General features: G+C 40.7%; 1 long non-coding RNA gene across 1 annotated transcript; it reads right to left on the bottom strand.

Annotated features, from left to right (window-relative positions):
- Positions 1-3,838, bottom strand: LOC148146765 (uncharacterized). Its single transcript, XR_015760346.1, has 3 exons — positions 3,435-3,838; positions 2,343-2,432; positions 1-255 (listed from the first exon to the last, which is right to left on the bottom strand). It is a non-coding gene; the product is annotated as an uncharacterized LOC148146765 (long non-coding RNA).
- Positions 3,839-15,757: the final 11,919 nt, after the last annotated feature.

Raw genomic sequence — 15,757 nt, 5'->3', positions numbered from 1 at the left:
GCTATTTAAGAGTTTTAATAAGTGAATCTTACAGCGTTCACAGGAAAAGTGCCTTGCTCCACACACACACATTTATTTTCATCAATATCACTGCAACACTACTCTCTCCAGCCATAAAGTGGATTCATTCCCCGAGTCTGATTTTACAGGAAGTTCTCAACTAAACTCATTCAGGCCACAAGGTGGCAGTCACACGCTGAAGAAGCACCAGGCTGCGAGGCTTTTTCTGCAACAGGGGACATCAGGGCATCAAGCCTAAAACCAACACTGAAACATTTTATCTTTCTGAATGATTTGGATGAAAATTGTGAACATACATTGAAATTATATAAAATATAAATGAACTTTGCCAATAGTTTGACTGTGTATCAAACTCTAATTACTAATGGGCCCAAACTTTCTGAATTTCCAACCTTCCTGGCAAATATTAACATCTAACGATAAATCCACTCATGTCTCCTCCTTCAATGGATGCACTTAGAAAGATAAAGAATGAAAATAGAAGTCATTCCACCCACTTGGACTAAACAGACTGGACTAAGAACCCAAAGGCCTGGGCTCACGCTCTGAAGACATGAATAAAAATTCCACTTTAAATTTGACTAATTAAATAAACCTGCATTTATCTTAAAAATGCATTACAGTTGTGACTGTAACAAAAACTGGATTATCTGAAAACCCATCTCATTGACTAAACTCCTTTAGAGAATTAAATCTGACATTCTTTTCCAGTAAGTGTTTGACTCTGGACTGTCCTCTCAGCCTAGCTTGCTATCCCTAGCTGTATTCAAAATGCTAGCTCATCACAGCTTCCTCAAGGACAGTTAGAAATGAGTAATAAGTGCTGACTTCTCACAAGTGTGAAAAAGCCTCTGTGCTCAATACAGAGTTAATACTCAATACTTGGGAAAGACTTCAAAAATATAGAATTAAAAGTTTCCACTGATAAAGAGGCTTTACAATTATCTGATGGCTGTTGTTGCATCAAGTACATGGAATTATCTTTCACATAACTGTTTTTGTGGCAAACTTCAAAACAAGTTTTTAACTTTAAAGCATTGACAGTACTTCAACAAGTACCTCACTAGTTGACTTTGGATATCATGAGGTTATGATAGTTACTATATAATTGCAAGATTAGCTGGCGTTTATTTTTGGTTTTGTGTTATAGTTGCCTTTAGTGCCTTCAATGTTTCAAAGCTGGCAAAACTGAAGAAAGCAATATCAAATATGAACATTGTGTAACTGCTTAGTTTAAACAGCACCCTTGGGCTACACTTATTAAACATAATTAACTAAATAAATCAGGTCATTTTATTTTCACCAATACATATCTGCTAGAATTTCAAGACAATATGTGTTAACTGGAGAAGTAAAGAACAGGCAGTTATTTAATAGTATTGACCAGGTAATTGAATACATTTGCCTGCATTGTTGTTGAGAGGTTAGAGAAATTATGGGCAGAATCACTCCCATTGGCTGGAGAAACTGCAACATATTCCCCTGTCACCCCTTTTTGGGAAGAACTAACTACCAGTCAGGCAATCTGTTGGACAACCGACTGAGGATCAAGGACCCCAGGGATAAAAGACATGCCCAACAAGAGCTGCCAACCAATCAGATGCCAGTACTTCTTCTCTGCCATGGAGATAGAAGTTGTTGCCTGTATTACATACACGGAAGGTCTTGGATCACTAATGGATGTACCACAAGTGGTCATGCTGTGGGTGTTGTTGGAGAAGGAGTGTCAGCTACAAGGACAGCAGAGTGGGTTACAATGGGCCTTGTGCTTCATCCTTGGATACTGAGTCTCTTGGTGAGGCACTGAGATCTCACTCTCAATACCCAGGAATCCTCAATTAACCTCAAAAGGATTTGCTTTTGGCCTTCTCACATGGGGAGTCCTCTGTCACCACTGGATAAATTACAACGGCAGTGGGATAAGGCCTTTAAGTGGGAGGCCTCAGTTGCGGGTGGGAAGGAAAGCCAAGGACAGTGCAATGCACTTAATCACAGAAATGACAGAAAACAGCAAGAATCCCACCCACACCCTCCCTGCACGAGCTCAGGCTAGGAAAAGGCACTAACTTCCACTCAGGTACTTTTAGTCCGTTCCCAAGTTACACTTTAATGTAAATTTGAAGCTTAAATTGAAGTTTTGAGTGTGAACGGTTTCTCAATCCACTATTGGAGCAAACCTCTATTTGTACACAAAGAAGGAAGATTGAGGGCAAAATACTCATTCTTACTTAAGAGTAGTCAGAGTTTCTTGGTTATGAATTATGCATTCATTCTCTATTATTTTACATCTCTGTAAATTGCAGTTTTGTTCAGTGACATACCTTTAATTTTGACAGCTGTTTCATCTCAAACATTTGGTTTCATCTCTGTAATAAGTTGTAATTTCTATTTCTTCATCCATAGTAAACAATCTGACAAGACAGAGATACCCATTCCTGCGTCACATTTTAAATTATTGAGATTTCCGTTGACTTTATCAGAGTGTGTCAAACTTGTGTTGGTAGATTCATAATTTTCCGTCAGAATGCATTTGATGTTTCTTCATTGCAAGTTGAACTATCACATTAATATCCTGTGTGATTACACATTTGACTTTTAGCTGTTCTATGGCTATATCCTCATTCTTATCGATATAACATTACTTTTAAAGCTGGACGTAGCTTGTGCCTGTGAGACTTTCTTGTTTCACACAATTGATACTCACTCTTTGAACTGGCTTGTCACATGTATCTTTAGGGTTTTTATACTTTATAAACTGATTGGATTATGTTGGATTAATTGAATTATTATTTCTGCTATCATTCTTGACTAACATGATTCGTTATTCTTCATATTCATTTTCTGCAGTATCTCAATGTTGTTTTTATTCCTATCATTAAAGCTATTTAATCTAGTAGCACATCAATGATGCTTTAATCTCTTTGCCACATAAATTCTTAATTCTTCAATACAACAATGCTGTTTCCATTTCCTTATCTTCAAAGTTTTAGAAACTGTAATATAATATTACTACATCTTTATACACTTACACAAGTTTTCCTTCATTTTTGCAGTCAACATAGAGGTTTCTCATTTTCTCTGGTAAAAGTGGATGTTTCCAATTTTTTAATGGGAAAAATGGAAGACATTCCATCTTGCGGACACCGGCATAAGTGCTCCAGATCCTGACATCTGTCCAGTTGGCAACAAGATCAACAATGTCACACAAATCCCAATTCCCGCACATACTAGTTAGTTCATTTGAATGGTAATGGAACTCTACTTGAGAATCATTGTTTCAAGCCCCATGTTCCACTATTACTTATTGCTTATTTACCTTTATTGTTTATTCAATTCAATTTGCATTTCAAAACTTAATTTAGGTTACCCATTTATTTGCAAATGAGAAGATGAGTTACAAAACACCGACCCACCTCGAAAAAGCAGCTTTCTGTGTTTGATACACGACCAGCAGGTTAGCAGGAAGTGCGCCCCCGAGTGCTGCAGCATTTCACCATCCCAATCGGCCAGGTTATTTAAATAAATGCTGTTTTCGCACAAAACATGTATGCAAGCGTCTAGACTGTACAATGTGGCCCTGTGATGCTATTCCTACCGGCTCTTTTGAAGCCCAGGGCTTGTAAAACCACAGCTAAACCTCATGTCATGGTGCAGGCATGGTTAATAGGGCAGTAATGTAAGCAGAGATGGAAATGTGTTGCTGGAGAAGCGCAGCAGGTCAGGCAGCATCTAGGGAACAGGAGAATCGACGTTTCGGGCATTAGCCCTTCTTCAGTAATGTAAGCAGGCCGTGTCTACGCTTGAAGGAGATGGAGCGATCATGACATCAAGCTATGTTTCTATGTCAAGAGGGAGAAGAAATAGTTTCAGTTTCATCTTTAGAATTCTGTTTTTGCGGGCTTGGTGCTGGGAGCTTGAGAGGACTATTTCTGTGTGTGACTCTAAGTGACGAGTGGAGAGTTGGTGGTTTAGTGCATTGAAATACAGTAGAAAAAAGCTGTGCGGTTGCTTATTGACTAGACTTGCAAAGAAACAGAAACATCCAGAAATTAGTCACATTAGGTGTGAGAGAATGCTGGTCATAGGGTTTAGGAAACTCATGTTGTTGTTTTGCAACTAAAGTATGAAATTAGTTTGCAGTTTGATGTAGGTTTCTCAGTGACAGACATCATTAGGGACAAAATGGTCAGTAACTGAGCACTCTGTGCACAGCCTGCTATTCCGGACTGTGTGAAACCTGTTTACATTAACTTGGATGTCCCCTCAGCTGCATCACTAATACCGGATAAAGAGTTCAACAAGACATTTCAGTTGAGGAATGTTGACCGTTCACTTTGTTGCAGAGTTAGTGAATGTACTGCATTCAGTGCTTTTAAGGCACACCAGAGACATGCAGCAGTCACTCACAAGTAAGCGGAAAACAATGCACGCCCCAAACTACCGGCAGATACACAAAGATAGCGATCTCTCCAATGGGCAGCACAGCGCTGCAAGCCACAAATCTCATAGCAACATAGAACACAGCAGCAACTGTGGAGACTTCAATTTAATCACAAATTGGTGCCATAAAACAAAATCCATGAGGAAAATATCGGCAGATGACTTCAACAAAAATAAAAATAACCAACTAGAAGACTCAGGAGACTGAATGTAGGGGGTTTGCACATTCGCCCTATGACTGCATGGGTTTCTTTTGGGTGCTCTGGTTTCCTCCCACAGTCCAAAGGTGTACAAGTTAGGTGGATTGGCCATGCTAAATTGCCCATAACCTCCAGGGGTATGCAGGCTGGGTGGATTAGCCATGGCAATTGCAGGGTTACAGGGATAAGATAAAGGGGTGGGTCTAGGTGGGATGCTTTCCGGAGGGTCAGTGTAGACTTGATGGGCCAAATGGCCAGCTTCCACATTGTAAGGATTCTATGATTTTACTTACTGAGGTGAGAGGAATACCGAATGCTAGTCCTAATACAAATCCCAAATGAGCAATCACTGTCCCTTCCACAGCTAAGTTTCAGAAGAGCTTGACAGATTGAAACACAGAGGAGTAATATCACCAGTCACAGAGCCAACTATGTAGTGTTAAGGGTTTATAGCTGAATGGCAAGCTCAGGTTATGTGTAGACCTGACACAAGGAGTGGCAGCCGGATCTTGGGCTCCAAGAATGAATCTCATATTAAGCTTTACTTTGAGAGGATATTTCTGAGGGATCGCCCAGTGAAGCTGTATGGGTGGAACTCAGAAATAAGAATGGGATGATCACCTTGATGGGGATTATACTATAGGCTCCCCAAATATCAAAGGGAAATTGAGGAACAGATACGTAGAGAGATCTGAGATATATTTAAGAACAGAAGGGTTTTAATAGTATGGGCTTTGAGTTAAGGGCATGGATGATGAGAAATTTGTCAAACGTGTTTGAGAAAATTTTCTTTCTTATTATGAAAATGTACCTACAAGAGAAGGAACAAAATGTGACCTTCTCTTGGGAAATAAGGCAGGGCAATGACTGAAGTATTGGTTGGGTAGGACCTTGAGGCTACCAATCATAATTCTACTGGGTTTAAATTAGTAATGGAAAAGGATAGGCCTTGTATAAAAGTTAAAGTTCTGAATTGGAATAAGGCAAATTTTGATCGTCTATGACAGGTATTTTCAAGAGTTGTTTGGAATGGACTTTTCACAGGTAAAGGGACATGTAGGAGGCTTTCAAAAGTGTGATAACAAGAGTTCAGAGGAACTGTGTTCTTGTTAGAGTGAAGGGTAAGATGATTGCCTACACTCAAGTGGTGTTCCCTAAGCTCAGTTGCACAGGTGAGGTGTTCACTTCCATTAGGACTCCCTGTGGCTCCCATGTTCCACTTGCCACATTTTCTAATGACAATTCCAGCTGCAGAGCTTGTTTGAAGTCCAGTTGGGCTTCATCTAGTAGGCACTTCTGCAGGTTACGTCATTATTCCCACGTAGCAAATGGTCTCTCAACATCTCATTCAGGGTTAATCCAAAATCACATGCCTCTGCCAGTCTTCTCAGCGTCATCAAAAATCCCAATACAGATTCCCCCGATTCTCTAACAGCAGAATAAAACCAATAGCGTCTGAGAATTAGAGGAGATTTAGGGTCGTAATATTCCTTAATCAACTCCACCAACTCTTGGAAGGTTCGAGTGTCTGGTGCCCCTGGGAAAGTTAAGTCCCTTATAACCAAGAATGCTGCAGGTCCACAGGCAGTCAGAAGGATTTCTTGTTGCTTTTCATCTATCGTGATGTTATTTGCCCAGAAAAAATAACAAATTCTTTCCACATACTGGGCCCATATGGGCGGCACTGTGGCTCAGTGGTTCTCTCACAGTGCCAGAGACACGGGTTTGATTCCCGCCTCAGGTGACTGTCTGTGTGGAGTTTGCACATTTTCCCAGTGTCTGCATCCCCATCCTCCAGGTTTCCTCACACAATCTAAAGATGTGCACATCAGGTGAATTGGCCATGTTAAATTGCCCATAGTATTAGGTACATTAGTCAGGGATAAATATAAGGCAGGGGGATCAGTCTGGGTGGTTTCCTCTGCGGACGGTCAGTGTGGACTCATTGGGCCAAATGGTCTGTTTCCATACTGTAGGGAATCTAATCTAATCTTCGACAACAGGATCAAATAAGTCAAATGAAAGCATGATGCCAGAAATGCTTACCCCAACTCGAAGATAACTGTAGCAAGAGAATGTTCTTCAGGCATGTCCTGTCTCCTCTCATCGCTACTGAAATAATTGCACCAAGGCTAGTATCCCATCACCCTTTATACACTGGCTGTGCCCAACCAGCTTGGAGTCAGTCCCCTAAACTGAGGTGATCTAATCTCCTGGTCAGTCAGGGTTTTCCTGATTGGTCCAGATCGACAACCCCCATCAACGATCAGGAGTCAATGAGGTCAACTTGCTTCCAATCGCTACAGTGACATGGAGATGACATCTTAGTTCATGATGAAGAAGAACATGGCATGAGGATTAAAACGGTTTTAAACCATCTTCAAGAAGAAGGGTTGACACTTAATGAAAAGTTGAAAACATCTATTCACATTGTTTGTAGCAATGGGGTAATTGCAGATGCACAAATATAAGAGCAATGAGTGAATTTCCAACTTCTACTTCCATCCCAAATTCTCAATGATTCCTTGAAGTTGAAATGTTGTTGAAACAATCAAAGATCAACTGCAGGTGTAAATTACAGGACTACTCCATTACAACAAGGGCCATTGGGTAGGAAGATCCAAAAAACAGCTTCCCATCTGATCCACAAAATTAATTCCAGAGCCATAAGTTCAGGAATATCAAAGAGTTCAAGACTGAGAACAACTTTCCAACTATAATAGGAGATACCAAAGCGGAAACCTACTCAAGCTGATGGAAGAAAAGATATCTGGTTTAAAGACCAAGAGTGATCATCTGGAGAGATGATAATCAACAGATATCTTATTTAGTACATACTCCAGAAGGTATGATGCATAGAATTATTGTGGAATGAACTGTCAGAGGAAGTAGTTGATGCAGGTACTGTAACAACATTTAAAGGACATTTGGATGAGTACCTGAATAGGAACGGTTTGGAAAGATATGGGCCAAACGCAGGCAGCTGGGATTAGTTCATTTAGGAACATAATTGGCTTGGACTAGTTGGACCAAAAGGTCTGTTCACTTGATGCTTGACTCTATGAATATTTTTCCTAATGATCAAAGATGACACACAGTAATAATTTAGATGTTGATCCCGAAATTAAAAAAGAACCAGATAGATAAAAAACTCTCAGTGCAGGTCATCCAAATCAGCAAACAAAAATTCAGAAAAGCAGCAAGGGTTAAGGGCTGTTGCACGGGCTTGGACTCAGTCAGTCAGCTGGTCAAGGTGCTCAAAGACAGGAACTTTTCCATGTAAGGGGTGAGTAGCCAATTGTTAGGAAGCCCACCACCTCGCTCGACTCTTTCTGCTCGATTGTGTTTTCCTGTTTTCCTCCTGGAATGAGAGAGAGAGAGGGAGATTAAAGTATGTGTTACTTTTGGTTCAATACCATGGAGGTGTCCCAAGGGAGTGAGTAGGTATTGCAGAATGCATTCAGGGTACGTGGTGTCAGGGTTAGGGTGGGCAGCAGCGAGTAAGGAAAGATATTGGGGGCAATAGTGAGAGTCATAGTACACAAGCCTTGGAAGGAGTACTGTAGCAGAGCTAGAAAGAGTGCGCAGTGTTGGAGAGAAGATGGTGGCACCAATGCTGGCAGAGTGAAGAAAGTCAATTCTTCTTACCTTGCCATTCATTGCTCCAGATGGCTGAGACTGCACTGACCCCGGGGAGGGGTGGGGGGAGGGGGCACGGTGTTACTTCAGGCCAGTCTGGCAAGGTCTGGTGTCATCTGCATTCCTTGAATAAGAGAATGGTCTTACCTCTGCACCACTCTATCCAGCAAGATCCCCAGATCCCTTTGTGCAAAGCAGGGACACAATTTACTCTTCTCTGCCATGTCCAGAGCAAATGTCAGTGCTATGCAAGACAGCTCCGAACTGACAGAGTTCGTCTGGACTCATAGCAGAAGCTGTAATGCAAAGATTAGAACAAAGTCTTACCGCAAATTCAACCCAAACTCTGGGTCAGGTATGTACAGATTTTACAGATTACATTTCAGTGTGGAAACAGGCCCTTCGGCCCAACAAGTCCACACCGCCCCGCCGAAACGCAACCCACCCATACCCCTACATTTACCCCTTACCTAACACTACGGGCAATTTAGCATGGCCAATTCACCTGACCTGCACATCTTTGGACTGTGGGAGGAAACCGGAGCACCCGGAGGAAACCCGAAGGGAATGTAGATGACACCTTTGTAATCATTAAAAACACAGAAATAGAAAACACACACCAGATCATCAACGCCACACTAACAGGAATCCGATTCACTAGAGAGGAAGAAAAGGACAACCAACTCCCATTCCTAGACGTGATGGTACAGAGAACACCGAACAGAGAATTCACCACAAAGGTACACAGGAAAGCCACACACACAGACCAAGTCCGGAACTACGAAAGCAACCACCCCAACACACACAAAAGAAGTTGCATCAAGACACTGTTCAAAAGGGCCACAACACACTGCAGCACACCAGAACTGCAAAAAGAGGAAGAAGAACACCTCTATAATGTATTCGCCAAAAACGGATAGCCCCACAATTTCATCAACAGATGCCTAAGGGAAAGACAACGGAATGAGGACATGCCACAACCCAAAGGACTAGTCACGTTACCATACATCAAGAACATTTCCGAACTGACAGCCAGATTACTACGGCCACTAGGACTCATAACAGCACACAACCAACAGCCAAGCTCAGACAACAACTCACCAGGACAAAGGACCCGATACCCAGCATGAGCAAAACTAAAGTAGTGTACAAAATCCCATGCAAGGACTGTACAAAACACTACATAGGACAAACAGGAAGACAGCTAATGATCCGTATCCATGAACACCAACTAGCCACGAAACGACACAACCAGCTATCCTTAGTAGCCACACACGCAGATGACAAGCAACATGAGTTTGACTGGGACAACACTACTGTTTTAGGACAAACCAAACAGAGAACAGCCAGGAATTTCTAGAGGCATGGCACTCATCCACAGATTCAATCAATAAGCACATCGACCTGGACCCAATATACCGGCCACTGCAGCGGACAGCTTGAACTGACAACCAGAAGCGGCAGACACAAACCAATATAAATGCCGGAGGAAACATCACAGAAGCGCTTCACAGGAGGCTCCAAAGCACTGAGGATGTCACCTAGACAGGGGACGAAACGTCTGCAACACAAATTCCCAGCTCGGCGAACAGAACCACAACAATTTGTTTATGAGTTACAGAGTAGAATTATTAATAGTAATGATATGCTACCTGTAAAGGTGATGCTGGATTACTTGGTGTCAGAGCATCCTATAACTGAAAGAGGTAATGTGAAGATAATCTTGTACAGATATCTGATCAAAAGTATCAACTTCATTCAATTCATCTATGTTAAAAAGTTGTGGTTTGCTTGAGGACTGCAGTACATAAATAGATATTTTAATACTGTACCAGCAGAGATGCTGTTGAAATAAGTACTATCAAATTATAAAGTTGTTGAACTTGAGTAATGGCGAAATAAGACTCATTTTGTTGAAACCTTTCATCTTGCATTCATCAGGACATTTACAAGAAATAATAATGTAATGGGGAAATAACATTTAAGACTGTATGAAAACAGAGCACTAATTGGTTAGGAAGTGGGTTGTAATTGGTAGAGGAGATTGATCACACACGTGTAATGTGCTATATGAATTTCAGTGTCAGTGTGATATCGGGCATGTAGGCTGTATGTCCCAAAGACTGGCAGAGCCTAGCAAATGGCATTCCCCTCATCTGTTTGCAACAGGTAAACTGTACCCAACAAGTCCATGCTTGCAAAATACAAAACAAATGTCAAACAGCAACTGTTTGGACAACATTTGTAAAATAGTCACCAATGTGTTAAAAATTATGCTGAAAACCAATTCATGATTGTTAATCGTGCTAATAGTATGGTGCACTTGCGTACTCTGGAAGTGACAAATATGAATACAGAGGGCATTGTTCTTTGCACAGAAGGAAAATATACACAGATTGTGCCTGCTTTAATCTAACAAGATTGATATTAGTCATTCTCTGTTCACTCGTCAGGGCAATGCTTTGACCAATCAGAGTTAACTGCCTGGTTTAAATTTAAATACAGTTTGGCAGATTACTGTCAGTCATCATCAAACTGATGCATTCTCCCAAGTCTAACTGTCAACCAGTCATCACTCTCCTCTCATACAGTGCAAAATGGTGTTTCTCTTCTACACTGGCAATCTTGCAAATATTCGAGTGAGCAAAATACAAAAAGCTTTGACAAAATTTTTTTGCAACAATTGTATATTTACTTTATAATGCTACATATTAATAGTGTTCAGCCTCACAGGCATCAGGTAAGAACAGTAAATATCAAATAGATAACTTCAGGAAAACATTGTTCAGCTGAATTATTTCACTCCAGGTGATTTTAAGGTCCAGCAGGTTTCAATTTGATATTTTAGTCAGAAATTATTTATTATGGAGGAGACAAATAGGGATTGTGTCTTGCTTTTGGTGACATCAGCAAAGGAAGCATAAAGACAGACAATACTGAGGTTTTCATTAGCTGCAACTTGCAGTTGAAATGGTGATCCTTATCTAATAAGTAATCTAGTTTCCAGGAGACAACAAGAGAAACTGTTCTTGCTCATAGTATTTGCTGGTCATAAATAACTAGGACTTTGTTTTTATAGGCTTGTACATTCCTAAGAGGTACAGGCTGTTTCCAGCCTGGGTAAGAGAATGAGGCTACCATGACATGGTCAGCTGAAGGATAGCTACATAATGGGAGCATGGATAACCAGGAAGTAAAGATCAGAAAATAAGTAAGTGCAGCTTAGGAAACCAAATAGTAAGAAGGTAGAGAATTTGTCTTCAGCAAGTGGCAATTCCAAGATGGTGACAAGCCCCTGCAAGCAGCTGACAGAGCCAAACATTGATGACAATGGGCCTAGGAAACATGATGTATAATTTACTGGTTATATTCTTGTTTGAAACACTAACCATCCACTTTTAATCTCTACCATCCTTTTCTGTTAAAAATCACAACACCAGGTTATACTCCCAACAGGTTTAATTGGAAGCACGAGCTTTTGGAGCGACGCTCCTTCATCAGGTGGTTTGACCTGTTGGATTATAACCTGGTGTTTGTGATTTTTAACTTTGTACACCACAGTCCAACACTGGCATCTCCAGATCATCCTTTTCTGTTGTTTTGTTACCTTTCTATTTCTGGTGCTACCTCTCCTCTTTGTTCAATATTTCCTTTTCCATTGTTAAGTTTAAAATTGCTGTAGGGGTGTTAGAGATGAAATCATTAGATGGTGCCCTCCCTTGCTTGGCTAAGTTTATAATTATTGCCCTGAGTGTAACTTTTTTGTCTGAGTCCCACCATGATCCATTGTAGATTTATTGTCTGTAGGCAACTGCAAGGTTGTGGGAAACTTTGGTGGGAATGACCACTTGTGCCCAGGGCTAGCTGCAGGATTCCCTTCAGTGTTCCAGTGTTCTTGATGATAAGGACTTCAATTATGTAAGTAAATTGGAGAAGTTGGGGCTGATTTTCTTGCAAAAGTGATTGATAGAGGTATTCAAAATTTTCAGGGGATCAGAACTGAATAGACAGGGTATATCTGTTTATTGATGGAAGGAAGGAGAACAAGAGAGTCCAGATTTTACGTAATTTCTTTTCATTCATTCATTGGGCATGGGCATCACTAGCTAGGCCAGCATTTATTGCCCATTCCTAATTTCCTTAGAGAAGGTGATAGTAGACTTCAATCTCAAACACTGCAGTTTTTGCCAAGTAGGCTTATCAACAGTGCTATTAGGAAGGAAGGTCTAGAGGTTTCATCTAGCAACAATGGAGGAACACCAACACTTTCAAGTTAGGACAGTGTCTGTCTTTGGGAGGCGTTCCGATAATATTCTGATGTTCTTGTCTGTCTAGTTGGTAGAAATGAGTTTAGATGGTGCTGCAGAGTGTCACAAAGCTGGTTCCTTTTTTCTAAAAGCTGTTCCTTTTCTCAAGGATATTGTGTCCTTGGCTTTTCTTCAGAGGGGTAATAAAACCGACCCGGCTCTGATTAGACTAGTTTGGTACAGAGATTAAAGGGTATGAGAGGCCTTTTGTTTATATGTAAACAGATGAGACTTCAGGCCAAATTGGTCGTGTTTTAGAAGTGACCTGTATAATGAAAGGGGAGTGGTCAGCTGTGTGGAAACGGTCTCTCTCTCTCTCTCTGCCCTTCTAACTTCAACCTGTAGGCATTTGTTCCATTTGTACTACTTTTAAGGGGGTTTGCTTATTGGGACTGTTGTGTATATTCTGACCATCATAATTAAGTCTAGTTTGGATACACTGAGTTCTGTAGGGGTTCTTTATTCTGTTCTTTGTGTTTCATCGTGTAATTTTGTGAATAAATTTCTGTCTGTTTTAAAACCTCACTAACTTACTCCAGGTAATTATCACTGTACACTCACTGAAACAAGTTGCAAAGTTATGGTCTGGGCTGCCTGCTCAAGAATGTTTTGAGTGGTCTGGCCTAGCCCATAACAGATTGGGGGCCCTTTGCGGGATTTTAAATAGCGAGTGGTAGGTGCTAGTGTCTTTATTTCAGAAGTTGGTTTGGTTGGGGAGACAAAGCTTTGGTGGCTCTTTCAGTCACCAAAGTTTTTCTGGAAGTGGATGCTGTGACTTTGGAAGTTTTGCAAAAGCTGAATAAGACCAAACTGCAGAAATTAACAGTCACGCTGGAATTGGAACTGCCTGATTCTGTGAGGAAAGGAGAGATAATTACAGCAGTCGCTCAGCATTTAAACTTGCTGGAGAAACCATCAGAATCTATAGAGATGGCAAGAATTCAATTGCAAATGAAACAGCTTGACTTAGAGGTGAGAGATAAGGAAAGGACAGCAGAAATGAAACAGTTTGAGTTACGATTAAAAACAGAAGAGAGGGAAAAAGAGAGAGCAGCAGAACAGAAAGAAAAAGAGAGAGCTTCTAAACTTTAAAAACTGACTCTTAAAAAGGAAAGTCAGCTTAAAAGGCTGGAGATAAAGGCTGAAGGTAACCTTAGCAAGGAAGTAGTGTGAACTCATGTGGAAGGGCAGAGAGTTAAAACGGTAAGGTTAGCAGCTGAAGTGGCTGATGGTTACGAGCTGGTTCATAAAACACGATTTGGCTTCCAGAATCAATTTCAGTCCATGACGGATAGAAAATGGAGTAAAGAGAAATCCTCACATGAAAGGGGAAAGGTAGATCTCAAGGAAGATCATAAGGATAACTTACCACAGGGTAAAAAAGAGACCCCTGAGGGGGACAAAGAAGTTATAAAGATCCGGGTGTTTTCATTGCAATAAAATGGGCTACACAAAATCACAGTGTTGGCTGACCAGGTGAAAGCCAGATGTAGGAAAACTGGACAAGCCCGGGAGCTTTTTGGAATAGTAACAAAAAGCACAAGGGACGTTAGACAACTGCCTCAGAGTGTACAAGATGATCAGAGGTTGGTTAAGGAGGAAGTGTTGGATCTGCTTAAAAAATATACATGTAAGGGTAATGTTTATTCACATTGGCCAGGAGCATCAGGTAAACAGGTTACGATATTAAGGGACACAGGATCCTCTCAGTCTGTGATGCTGAAGGATGGGGAGAAATGTACTCCTGAGGGTCTATTGCCAGAAAAGGCACCTGTAACAGGAATTCATGGTGAGCTAAAAAGCACTCAGTTATATAAAGTGAGGATAGAGGATCCAGAGAAGAATGGAGAATTTGTGGCAGGAGTATTGGACAAACTCTCAGCTCCAGGAATACAATTTGTCCTTGTAAATGATATCGCTGATTCACCGGTAGGCGTGCTGCCTAAACTAGTTGAAAAGCCAGTGGAGATGCAGGCAACTGAAGAAATGAAGAATGCTTAGCCAGGAATTTTCTCAGATTGTGTGATCACAAGATCACAGAGGCACAAGTTGAAGCAGGAGAGATCAAAAGGCACAGATAAGGATGCTGACATAGCTTTATCTGAGACTTTTTAAATCAGATAAGTGGGACAGAGCAGGGGCAACTAGATAAACATGCAAGTGTCCTTAGCTCTGCTAAGCTTATCAGATTATAGCAGAAAGATGAAAACTTAAAAGTTATATCAAAAGGTATTTACAGAGAGTGAATATATCCCTGTGTGTTATCACTTAACAAATGATGTTTTAATGAGGAAATGGGCATCACACATTCAAGCAGATGAGAAATGGGCAGAAATTCATCAAATTGCTTTGCCAGTAGGGTATAGAAAAGAGATGCTGCAAGTGGCGCATGAGCTACCACTTGAATATCATTCAGGGGTGAGGAAAACACAGGCTAAAATACAAAGACATTTTTCCTGGCCTGAACTACACAAGGATATAGTTGAATTTTGCCAGACATGTCATACATGTCAGCTAATCGGAAAACTACAGGCAGTAATAAAACCTGCACCTTTAATACCTATTCCAGCATTTGAGGAACCTTTCACATACTTGATTGATTGTGTAGGTCCCCGACCTCAAACAAAAAGTGGCAATAAGTATTTATTAACAATAATGGAGGTATTGACCAAATTTCCAGAGGCAATCTCATTATGCAACATTACAGCCAAAAAGGTTGTAGAATTATTTAAAATTTATCGAATTACTTAAATGTTTACTCGATACGGACTACGAATACAGACTCAGTCAGATCAAGCATTAAACTTCACATCCAAACTATTCAAGGAGGTTATGGAAAACTTGGGAATAAAGCAATTAAAATCTACTGCATACCATCCAAAATCGCAGGGAGCACTAGAGAGATGGCATCAAACATTAAAGACCATGTTGAGGGTTTATGGTCAGGATTATCCAGATGATTGGGATAAGTGAGTTCCGTTTGTACTTTTTGTGATCAGAGATGCATCAAATGAATCGACCAAATTCAGTCCATTTGAATTAACTTTTGGGCATGAAGTAAGAGGACTGTTAAAATTGATTAAGAAGAAATTAATAAGTCAGAATTCAGAGAGCACCCATTTGGACAACATGTCAAATTTTAGAGAATGA

This window comes from Chiloscyllium plagiosum, unplaced genomic scaffold (assembly GCF_037043375.1).
Source record: "Chiloscyllium plagiosum isolate Xiang-an unplaced genomic scaffold, Cpla_swu_hap1 HiC_scaffold_19, whole genome shotgun sequence".
Lineage (NCBI taxonomy): Eukaryota > Metazoa > Chordata > Chondrichthyes > Orectolobiformes > Hemiscylliidae > Chiloscyllium > Chiloscyllium plagiosum.
This window is presented reverse-complemented; position numbering and strand designations above follow the sequence as displayed.